We start from the raw sequence: 11,841 nt of genomic DNA, 5'->3' as shown, positions 1-11,841 counted from the left end.
AGTTTACTCGCGTCATTCGCACATTATATCCGCTTCATTCGCGTGTCAAATTCATATCACAACACACGCTAATTCGCATCATGGACGGGGCTTCTGTCTGCCCAATGACTATAGCTTTATTGCTAAATGGCTAAAATGGATTTTATTAAGAGAATAGCTTCGTTTATGTGCTTTAAGAAGGCTGTAAAACAGCGTAGATTCGTTTGGAGCCGTGCCTGAGTCCACTAAATCCATTCTAAGGTGGACCCAGCTCTGAGTTCATAAACTCCTCTAGAAACAGTTAGTGGTTGAGGGAAGCTTTTAGCAGTGCTTCCGACTGAGCCAAGCCCAGTGTGATGAACTGTTGTCAGCAGGAAGATTTCCCCCAGGACACAACAGGTGCTACGTCATAATCACGCCCCTACAAGAGAAAGCTCCTGATTGGTTAATGTGACGCAAATGTCAGCTGAAGTTCAAATTTTTCCAACTCAATTGATACGAGCATAAATCGTGCAAAACGCTCAACTCGTGCCACGTCATTTAGGCAATCACATCATTCACGCCACCTCATTCATGCGTATCGTGCTGAAGGATATTTATTCGCATCTTTGCATTGACTTAACATGTAAAACACTTGCGCTTAACACTTCTTACTTGTCTTACTTGAATGCAGCATAATAATACCCAACCACTATGATGACCAACCCAGGTTCATTTTGAAAATGTTCCCCTATATACATTTCTGGAGAGCATCAAATACGTCCCAGGAGCTACATTTTGTGAATTTTTTTTTTGCGAATCCAAAAGGCCTCAAATTTATTTTGTGAGTGCCATTTATGCTTGCTCTTCTTGCGTAAATCCACCAAAGGTTGCTGTCGACTGAATAACCAATCAATCCCACCCACCCAACCAACCAATCCCACCCACCCCCTTTCCTAAACCCAACTGAAAGTGTTTAAAAAACACAGATTGACCAATGAGCACCCACTTCCTAAACCCAACCAGCAGTGTTTTGATAAGCAATCCAGAAAAATTAAAATTTTACCAAGTTTTAAGATTTTACCACATTGTCACCTTGTTATTTACTTGTTTGTTTAGTGTTTAGTGTTTTTTTTTTGTTCTACCTAAAATATATAGCTTAAAGGGGCTAATATTTTGTCCTTAAAATATCTTTAAAAAAATGTAAAACTGCTTTTATTCTATCCAAAATAAAACAAATAAGACTTTCTCCAAAGAAAAATATCATCAGACATACTGTGAACATTTCCTTGCTCTGTTAAACATCATTTGGGAAATATTTAAAAATGTACAAAAAAAAAACAAAAAAAAAAAAAACAAAACAAAACAAAGGGGGGCTAATAATTCTGACTTCAACTGTACTTCTGGTTACATAATTCATGACGCAGCAATTTGAATCTTTTTGGCTCAAGACTACCGGTCTCGTTCACTCGCCACAGAGGAATGAACTGCCAATTTATCCAGCACATGTATTATGCAGCGAATGCCCTTCTAGCTGCAATCCATCCCTGGGAAACACTCAAACACGACGGACAATTTTAGCTTACCAAATTCACCTGTACTGCATGTCTTTGGACTTGTAAGGAAAACCAGAGCACTCGGAGGAAACCCATGCGAACTGCTCAATACTGATATTTTCTTATTACATTATTCCACTTTGCTTTTATAGTCATGAACACACATGGTTGTAGAACAAGTAGTTAGACCGTTTTCTGCTGTTTGTTATTCTTAATAATTTCTCCTATTGGCAACTGAATTGGAAGTTCTAAAACAATTGCACTTCCGTATTGAAAAAAAAGTTCAATATAGGGCTATGTTTTCAGAATGAGCCTATGTTAATAATAACAGTCTTTGACTAAGAAATTTTGGAGTAACTTAAACAACATTTCAGATATTTTACAATGTGGTTGTTTCACTGGTTTTTCCATTAATGACTTCCCATTATGCCTATTTTTGTTAAAACTAAATCACATCAAGTGTTTTTCAGCTACCAGTAATCTGGTGAAAGGTTGACTATTTTCAATTTCATAATGTTCCTTTTACAGCACACTGTATATAATTTCATTATTTAATACATTTAAAACATAGTTTGTTAAAAAGACATGAGCATTTATTTAGCCATTCAGGTTTAGAATGAGATGAAAGGGTGTTTAAGCACAAGAAGCGTTAGGAGCAGCAGGCGAGTGCTAAAACTCTATTTGAAATACTATGGTAATATAATTTTTCAAACTTTAAATTCACTTTAAACTATAAAAAATGTTAATAAAAATAACTTTTTTTGAACTTTTCAAGGTTATAATTTGCTGGAAAAAAGATCATGATCTCATAATTTACATATATATATATATATATATATATATATATATATATATATATATATATATATATATATATATATTTATATATATATATTACAGTGTATTGTAATCCATAGCCGGATTCCTTCCCTCAAAATATATCTTACCAACTGTTTATATCTGGTTTAAGCTATTGTTTCCAGTTTGCGTGCATAATCATTCAACACATATGCAATTACATTATTGAAGAGCCTAATAATGACACAAATTTGATCAAAAGCATATGAAATTAACTAAAGCTATTATTTCATAAACCATAAGGAATGATAAAAACTTAAATTTTGCTTCTCCATTTGAGTAATCTGTTCAATATTGTCAGATCAGATTCCTTTCTTCCACTGTTGGTATAACTGGAATGATGAATTCATTGCAAATCTGGCATTTTAGAATCATATACACTGGTATATTGCAGATTAGAGTGACCGTCGCGCACATCCAAATGTAACATTGCTGGTTTTAGCTACTGTTTAGTCTGTTTATTTGTTAATTCGTGTGTGTTCTTAGAATTCTGTATATTCTCTTTGTCTCAAATCAATCAATCAATCAATCAATCAATCAATCAATCAATCAATCAATCAATCAATCAATCAATCAATCAATCAATCAATCAATCAGTCAGTCAGTCAGTCAGTCAGTCAGTCAGTCAGTCAGTCAGTCATATATATCAGAATATATCAGATATCAATATCAAAGCATGGTGGCTCAGTGGTTAACACTGTCACCTCATGGCAAGAATGTTGCTGGTTTAAGTACAGGCTGTGCCAGTTGGCATTTCTGTGTGGAGTTTGTATGTTCTCCTTGTGTTCAAATGGGTTTCCTCTGGGTGCTCCAGTTTCCCCACAGTTTAAAGCAGGGGTGTGGAACATCCGGCCTCCGGGCCGTAAGCGGTATGGTGCTAGAAAGCTATTTCATTTTAAACTGTTTGCTAATGTATTTGCTTTTAATATATATATTTATTTTTTTCTTTTGTAAATAATAATAATAATAAAACATAACTGACCATTCAACTGTTTATTTACAATGAAACAGCTCCATTTGAAAATATTTAGTCCCTTATTATGGTGGGCATATGCCTTATTTTCACATCCCAATGTTGACAGGTATGATCTCAATGTAAGCGCTTTTATGGTCAAATACATGCACATTTGTGTCAGAGTGCGGTGTTTAGTGGTTATTCAAATTAACCCTCATTTGTGTAATAAACAAGCAAGTTGAGAATCAAAAGACATGCGAAAGAGAAACGCACTATTTTTAAAGTGACGGTGCGCAATATTCCTGCTGCTGACTGTTTTAAAATCACTCACTGTTCTTGACTGAAGGACTTTTGTAGCTGAAGGTTTTTTCTTACAGTGAAGATTCTTAATGCACAGTTAAACAAATAAGCTTTTCTCCTGAAGAAAAAATATTATAGGAAATACTGTGAAAAATTTCTCTGTTAAACATCATTTGGGAATATTTATATATAAAAAAACAGAATTAACAGGAGGGTGAAAAATTTTGACTTCAACTGATAATCATTTTGAATAATCGTGATTACAATTATGACCAAAATAATCGCGATTATGATTTTTTCCCTTACTTTTCCCTTACTTATATATATATATATTGTGTTGCACTAAAATTACTTTTGCTGTTTTTTTTTTTTTTTTTGCAAATTATTTAAATTAAGCTGAAACAACATAGTTCTAAATTTTTTAATGGGACAACTTAAGTGTTTTATGTTTAATCCACTTGATCCACACAAATGAGTTAATGTAATTATTTCATGCTGTTGCAATGCAAATCGATTGTGTGGAATCCAGCATTTTTCACAGTGTATTGTGAACTAAAAAATATTCAAAATCCAAATTGTGTTGTTTAATGTTTAAACATACATTTTCATCAGTGCAAAAACTTGACAAAAGGAAATAAAACAACACAAATGAATAAAAATATTTAAATTCTTTCATTCCTGTAGGTGAAATGTCCAAATTTCTCAACCTTATTAAAAAAACACATCACTATATACATTTATGCCAAATATGCCCCAGGAGCTACGTATTTTAAAAGTTTTTGTTTCCACAAATCTACCAAAGGCCGCTTTTTGTCTTAACTGCTTTTTAGCACCATTCTTCCCCCGGACGAACCCTATCATCGTGGTCAACTTCTCTCTGCGTCTCAAGCCCACCGACATACATAGCAAGCTAACAGGACAAACTGGTAACAGCAGGAAAGCCGTCCATGAAAAGGTAAGCAGTCAGCTGGTAAGCGCAAAAAGGATGCGTTAGTTTTAAAGACGAAATGCAGCTATACATACTTCTGGCTACATAATTTGCGATCTCCAGAAATGTATACAGGGCTACGTTTTCAGAATGAGTCTATGTTGAAATTTCTATATAAATGCAATGATTAATTTGAATAATGAATAATGTTTTGCATCCAAAAGTGTAAAATGTATGAATATCTTATCCTTTACATATCCTTTACCATTACAGCTCCATGAAATGCAGTATGTGACTGGCCATTTTAAACATAGATATAGTCAACTCAGGCTCATTCTAAAAAGTACTGATATATGCATTTCTGCAGAGCACCAAATACATCTCAGGAGCAAAATATTTTTTGCAGTTCTTGTTTTCACAAATCCACCAAAGGCAGCTATGCACGCTTTTTGAGATCTTAAGTTTCTCTCGCAAGTTTCTTTTGCACCTGCTCTTCTCGCACAAATCCACAAGAGGCTGCGGTAACGCTTTCTTTTACAACCCGCAAAGTACCGCGTAAGTACAGGGAAATTACTGTGTACTTTTCTGTACGTACTGTGTAAGTATAATGAACGTATGTGTAGGTATAAGGGAACAAACCATAATGCTTGGGTAAAAAGGGGTAACAACCAGATGTTCATCACGAAAATTACCGCGTAAGTACAGTGAAATAACGGTGTACTTTTCTGTACCTATAGTGTAAGTATAAATAACGTTTACGTAAGTATAAGGGAACAAACTGTAATGCTCGGGTAATAAGGGGATAACAACCAGATATTTAGCATAAAAGGTACCGCGTAAGTACAGTGAAATAACGTTGTACTTTTCTTTAAATTGCAAAAGAACAAACCATAATGTTTGCGTAAAAGGGGAGTAACAATAAGCCCAGATAGCAAAATACACTCGGGCCAGTTCCGGCTACATTGTCGCCTGCCGGAGACTAACCCCTCGGCCCAACTTTGGCTGCCGGACTCGGGCCGGATGCCTGTGGACTCACTGCCCGATTCCGGCCCGAATCAAGCGGGCCAGATGCGGCGGCCGTAAGCGAGCCGACGCTGCGCATCCGCGCCGGAATCGGCGCGAGGGTAATGTGCGCTGCGGCCCGGAGCTGGCGCGACTCCGTATTTATACACCTTATAAAACCTTTTGGTATTACATTGGTACTTGATATATGGTATTACAACCATTTGAATTTATATAACAGCAAACACAGGCTATAATGTAAACACAAAGTGTAAGCACTGCGTTTAACCTTTGAATAAAGTGCAAACTGCATACATATTCTGTAACGAAAATAATCAGACAAATGACAAAATAAATAAATGTTAAACGTTTATTGATTGCATGAAAAAAAAAAAGAGTACTAAAATTTTATAAATAATTTTGTACTGCACAAGAATATCAATATAAAAACAACAATAAAACAACACAATAAAGACACACAGAAAGATTTAAACAAAAAATCTAAAAATTACACACAAACACAGATGTTTTTTAAAACAACCCTGTTTTCCCAATAGAATTGAATTAAAAATTGGTAAAAAACAGCTAAATTTTATATAAACCTAAATATAGAAACCAATTTAAGATATAGCAAGAAACATCTTAAAAATACCAATGACAATCCGTAAAATATACAAGTCAAACTTGTAAAAAGTACTGCAGAATTCTGAAGAAACATCTTGAAACATTTTTTAATAAAACATTAAAATAATAATAAACAAACAAATATATATATATAAATATAATTGCATAAGTATAAAGTCAAACTTTTTTTTTAAATAAACTTGAACAAAATCAATTGCACAAACAGCAAGACATGAGTGAGATGATTATACATTTCATATATATACACGTCTTGTGCAATTTTATATTTATAATTTTATTTGTATTACGTTTATTAAAAATGTATCAAGATGTTTCTTCAGAATTTGGCGCACACACATACATACCATACATTTATACACACACACACACATATATATATACACATATACATATACATATATATATATATATATATATATATATATATATATATATATATATATATATATATATATATATAAATGCAAATGAAAGAAACAAATTGTTCAAGTATCAGGGAACATCCTAATACACTTAAAATGTTGTTTAAAAAATAAAACAAAATAGTGATGTAGACATTTGACACATTAGCTTTCTCTTCTTTCTTCCTCCATCCCTGTCAGGGGCAAGTTGTAGCTACCTTGTAATGCATTTTTCCACTTCTTTATCAGTGGCGTGTTATGGACATTTGTCTTCACTCCATCTGTGATTAAAAGATAAACAGATAATTAGTAGTGAACAAGTACTAATGTAAAAAAAAAAAGAAAAAATTAGGAAAAAAGTAGGCTACCTACGAAGCAAAAAAAAAAAAAAAACAATAAAAAAAAACAAATAAACTTAAAACACTTTGAAATTAGCAAGAGCTTGAACTTACCAGTTTCTTCATTTGTTCGGGCTGCTCCTTTAGTTGATTTTCAAGCTTTTCCAAATCAAATTGGCCAAAGGAAGGTCAAATGTGTTTACATCTGGAATTTCATCACGTCTGTTTTGGTTTTGTGAGAATCAGGCCCAGCTGCTGCTTTATGACGTTGCATGATTTTAAAACTTCAGTCAGTCGTGCTAAAAAAGAAAAATAACAGATTAGTATAAATCAACCTGTAGCTTATTCTCATACTTCTGTAAATACAACAGTGGGTTAGACACTGCTGATATTCTCTAGTTGATCTTTACTTTCTAGCTGCATTAAACCTTAACAAATTTAGTGATGTCTTCAATTCTTACAAAGACATCACGAGATGCAATAAGTTCTGTCTTGATCTCAAACTGCACTAGAAACAAAGACTGTAAATGTTCATAGGTGTACCGAGGGCCTGATGCAAAAAAACAAACGTTGTCGCGGGCCAAATTTTACATACATCACACAGACACATATATATATACAGTTGAAGTCAGAATTGTTAGCCCCCCTAAATTATTAGCCACCGTTTATTTTTTCCCCAATTTCTGTTTAACGGAGAGTTAAACATTTTTTCCCACACATGTCTAAACATATTAGTTTTAGTAACTCATCTCTAATAACTGATTTATTTTATCTTTGCCATGATGACAGTAAATAATATTTGACTAGATATTTTTAAGACACTTCTATACAGCTTAAAGTGACATTTAAAGGCTTAACTATAGGTTAATCAAGTTAACTAGTCAAGTTAAGGTAATTAGGCAAGTTATTTTATAACAATGGTTTGTTCTGAAGACTTAAGGGGCTAATAATTTTGACCTTAAAATGGTTCATAAAAAAATTTAAACCGCTTTTTATTCTAGCCGAAATAAAACATAAGTCTTTCTCCAAAAGAAAAAATATTATCAGACATACTGTAAAAATGTTCTTGCTCTGTTAAACATCATTTGGGAAATATTTAAAAAAGAAGAAATAAATCAATGAGGGGCTAACAATTTAGACTTCAACTGTGTGTAGACAGACAGACAGACAGACAGACAGATAGATATATAGATCATAACAAGAACTGCTGCTTAATTGAATGCATGTAATAGTGACACCCGGTGGTTATTTATTGAATTACGTTCATTTTTGTATAGCGGGCCAGATTCTATTGATATTTATAAAAAGCCTCGCGGGCCGTAGTTTGGACACGCCTGGTGTACTGGAATGTACAGTATCTGTGCATCTTGATGGTGGTCTTAAGATTTCTGCCATAGTCATTGATGGTGATGGTACTTGTGGTGCTGCCTTGATTTCTGAAATCTTCATACCTGCCTTTTATCCAGCCTCTTTGTTCCAAGTAATTTTTCTTCATCATGGTATAGATGTGTCTATACTGTCCCTTGATCAGATACATTTACAAAACAAAACATCACTTTAGTATAGTGCCAGGGCAAAACTCACAGGTCGTAATAGATCAATGACATAATGTTGACAGTATGTGTTTAAAATAATTGCAAACAAACCTGTTCTGTCTTTAGATGTATGACAGGCGATCATCATCCTCATCTGTCTACCAGTCAGAAATCACAGTTGCGTGTGGATGTTTGAGTCGAGCTTCCTCATATGCATCTATAATAAAACATCACATTGTTGTTAACCTCCCGTAAAGAAAAGTTCAAATCCTGAAATACTATCAAAGTTAATTAATGCATATAATACCTATAGTGTAAATAATCAGTACACTGAAGGTTGCACAAGATTTATTCGGAGATTCATGCAGAGTGACAGCCTTATGAATCTGAGACATAGATTTGTAAGATGGTCAAGCACATGCATTATTCTGTACCCATGAAGATTAACCTACCTTTGTGAAAAATGTTTGATGATGATAGCCAATAACAATAAACCATTTCAGCTGTTTGTGAAGCAATTAGTAATGTAATGTCTGAAAAGCTTAATCTATGTTGAAAATGTATCAGCAGTTTACAGCTTATAATGGACTTTTAGCACACAACTATAACATGCCTATTCACGTTCAAAAGAGTGTGCCATTGACTTCTTTGGTCGTGATGTGCTGCAAAATGATCTCACTAACCTTTGTTAAACAAGAACAATAAGACTTAACCAACAAATATTGTTACCCATTCATTTAAATCAGAATTTATCACTGTCAATAACATAAAAAACAAACAAAAAAAACATCAAAATCTGCTTTAAGACGTTCAGTTTTAATTAGCTTGAACAAAAGATATAATTGATTCACATAGGCTAACACATATAAATTAAAGTGCATAGTAATATATTTCTCTTGGATAATTTAAAGAGAATAGTAAACAGTCGAGTTTCGATCATTTTTCGTGACTAACTGCATAAACAAGATAAACAATATTTTATTAATCCAAAACGATTAGTTTTTATTTACACATAATCACAGAATTAATACTGTTGGATAAGTAAACGCCTGTACAATGATTTTTTCAACATCCACAGTACTTTATAATGTTAAATCAGGAAAAAAACACGTTTTGCCTTGTTAGTTAATGGATTAGTCTACAGAAACTTTCTTTAACGCAAAGTTAGAATACACACAAATTCGTTTCATGTTTCTTTAAAATAATTAAAATAGTTTTCAGTTACTACACACGTTACAATCTAACATTGTGTTAGGGACAGGAACTTTCAGACGTGTTTGTAACTGTTAGCGTTAGCATACATTAGCTCCAGTCGTGTTTCTCAAAGCAAGTTACATTTCGTATCAAACTGTTTTAAATTACTAAACGCTGTTACAACCAAACACCGTGGAAATGTTTTAAGCTCTAAATTCGCTAATTATACAGTACACAAGCAGTAAAAAGCTTACCTTTCTGACCAGAATCCACGTGAATCTTTGAAAAACCAAACTTTTTCTTCTTGTGATCTTCGTGCCATGGTGGTTGACAACCAGCTTTTTGGAGCATTACCGCCACCGTCTGGATGGAGTTTGGATCAGGAGTTTAGTAACGCATGTGTTTATTATGAAACCAACTTCTGCTTTAAAAAAAAAAAAACTGTCAGCACAGGAGCGTGCTATCTCAAAAATAAGCGAATTTTACATAGTTTTTCTCTAGATGACATGTATAATCTATTTATAAATAATATTGTTTTGTTTGCGTCTAAACATAGCGACCATCCACACTAAATATTCTTTTTTTTTGCTATCGTACCATGAATATTTTCTCAAATTATCATTAAACGTGGAGCTAACAGATTACTAGATAAAATAAGAACTTAATCGGTTGCCATCAGCCGAGTCCTTGCCAGAGGCGGCCAGGACTCTACAGACAGACTCGGGCCGGATATGGTTGATCGGAATCGGGCCAGTGCTTTACAGCCGCATCACAACCGCATGTGCGCGAGCGAGCTGCGGGCCGCACTCGGCCCGGATAACACTCGCCGATGCCGAGTCGGAGCCAGAGGCGCCGGAGGGCAGCCGAGCTCGGGCCGATTACTGCCTGCTATCTGGGAGATATCCATCACGCAAAGAAGTATATTAAGTTTACGATGTACATTTCTTCAAGTATTGTATACATATAAAGAATTATGCAAGGATGGTGACAACCTATTGCTATCTGCAAATGTACTATATATGCACCTGCGTGAGTACATTAGTACTCTTATTCAGTGCTTGGGTTTTATATGGGGTGTTTAATGAATAAAAGGTTTACAACCTGTGAAATTATGAACCCTTATTGTATACTGTATGTATTTTAAATCTGCAATTCAATATAAAATATATTTCCATACACTACTTACCTTATGTTTACTCGTCGATCTCACCAAAGCCATCAATGTCTCCATAACTCACTATCAACAAATAACTTTGCATGACATAGGCCTACCGTCAGGGTTCAATGCAGATTAAAACAGGCTCGCATCTTTACTGCTGTTGCACAGGGGGGCTAACTGTTGCATTTCAGTAAATGTATAGCTGATGCTTTATAGAAAAATCTAGTAATTTGGTCTTCAATCAATAAAAACTGCTGCTGTAGTTTACTCTGTTCTTAGTGTTCAAGTATACACTAGTGTGTTAAAGTTCAGCTTCTTCCCTCTTTGTTCCCTGTAGTTAAAGGGTAAATACAGTATTTGTTCCCTCCTTGTTCCCTGTACTTACAGGGTAAATACCACATTTGAGGGTTGTAAATTAAAGTGAAGCTTTGTTCCTCTCTTGTTACCTCCTTGTTCCCTGTACTTACAGGGTAAATACCACATTTGAGGGTTGTAAATTAAAGTGAAGCTTTGTTCCTCTCTTGTTACCTCCTTGTTACCTGTACTTACAGGGTAAATACCACATTTGAGGGTTGTAAATTAAAGTGAAGCTTTGTTCCTCTCTTGTTACCTCCTTGTTACCTGTACTTACAGGGTAAATACCACATTTGAGGGTTGTAAATTAAAGTGAAGCTTTGTTCCTCTCTTGTTACCTCCTTGTTACCTGTACTTACAGGGTAAATACCACATTTGAGGGTTGTAAATTAAAGTGAAGCTTTGTTCCTCTCTTGTTACCTGTAGTTAAAGGGTAAATACAACATTTGTTCCCCCCTTGTTCCCTTTAGTTTACAATGTAAAATCTTGAAGGCAGTAAAATAAATATACAAACACACAATATATTTCTTCTTTACTTTGTAACCTTTATTTTAATAAATAAGCATTTTAAAAGACTTCATATTAATCAAACATTGTCTTGTCTATCATTGCCTATACTCATTCATTTTCTCTTCGGCTTTGTCCTTTTGTTAATCTG

The 11,841-nt window shown here is 34.2% G+C and overlaps 1 long non-coding RNA gene across 2 annotated transcripts; it reads right to left on the bottom strand.

Moving 5' to 3' along the window:
• Positions 1–6,751: 6,751 nt before the first annotated feature.
• Positions 6,752–9,995, bottom strand: LOC137488509 (uncharacterized). Of its 2 annotated transcripts, XR_011007575.2 has the most exons (5): positions 9,925–9,995; positions 8,588–8,693; positions 8,393–8,463; positions 7,056–7,240; positions 6,752–6,884 (listed from the first exon to the last, which is right to left on the bottom strand). It is a non-coding gene; the product is annotated as an uncharacterized lncRNA (long non-coding RNA). The 2 variants fall into 2 exon arrangements; XR_012395043.1 differs by lacking the exon at positions 6,752–6,884 and having other exon boundaries at positions 7,110–7,240; positions 8,397–8,463.
• Positions 9,996–11,841: the final 1,846 nt, after the last annotated feature.

This window comes from Danio rerio, chromosome 19 (genome assembly GCF_049306965.1).
Source record: "Danio rerio strain Tuebingen ecotype United States chromosome 19, GRCz12tu, whole genome shotgun sequence".
Taxonomy (NCBI): Eukaryota; Metazoa; Chordata; class Actinopteri; order Cypriniformes; family Danionidae; genus Danio; species Danio rerio.
Note: the sequence above shows the minus strand (reverse complement) of the source record. Positions and strands in the feature narration are given on the sequence as shown.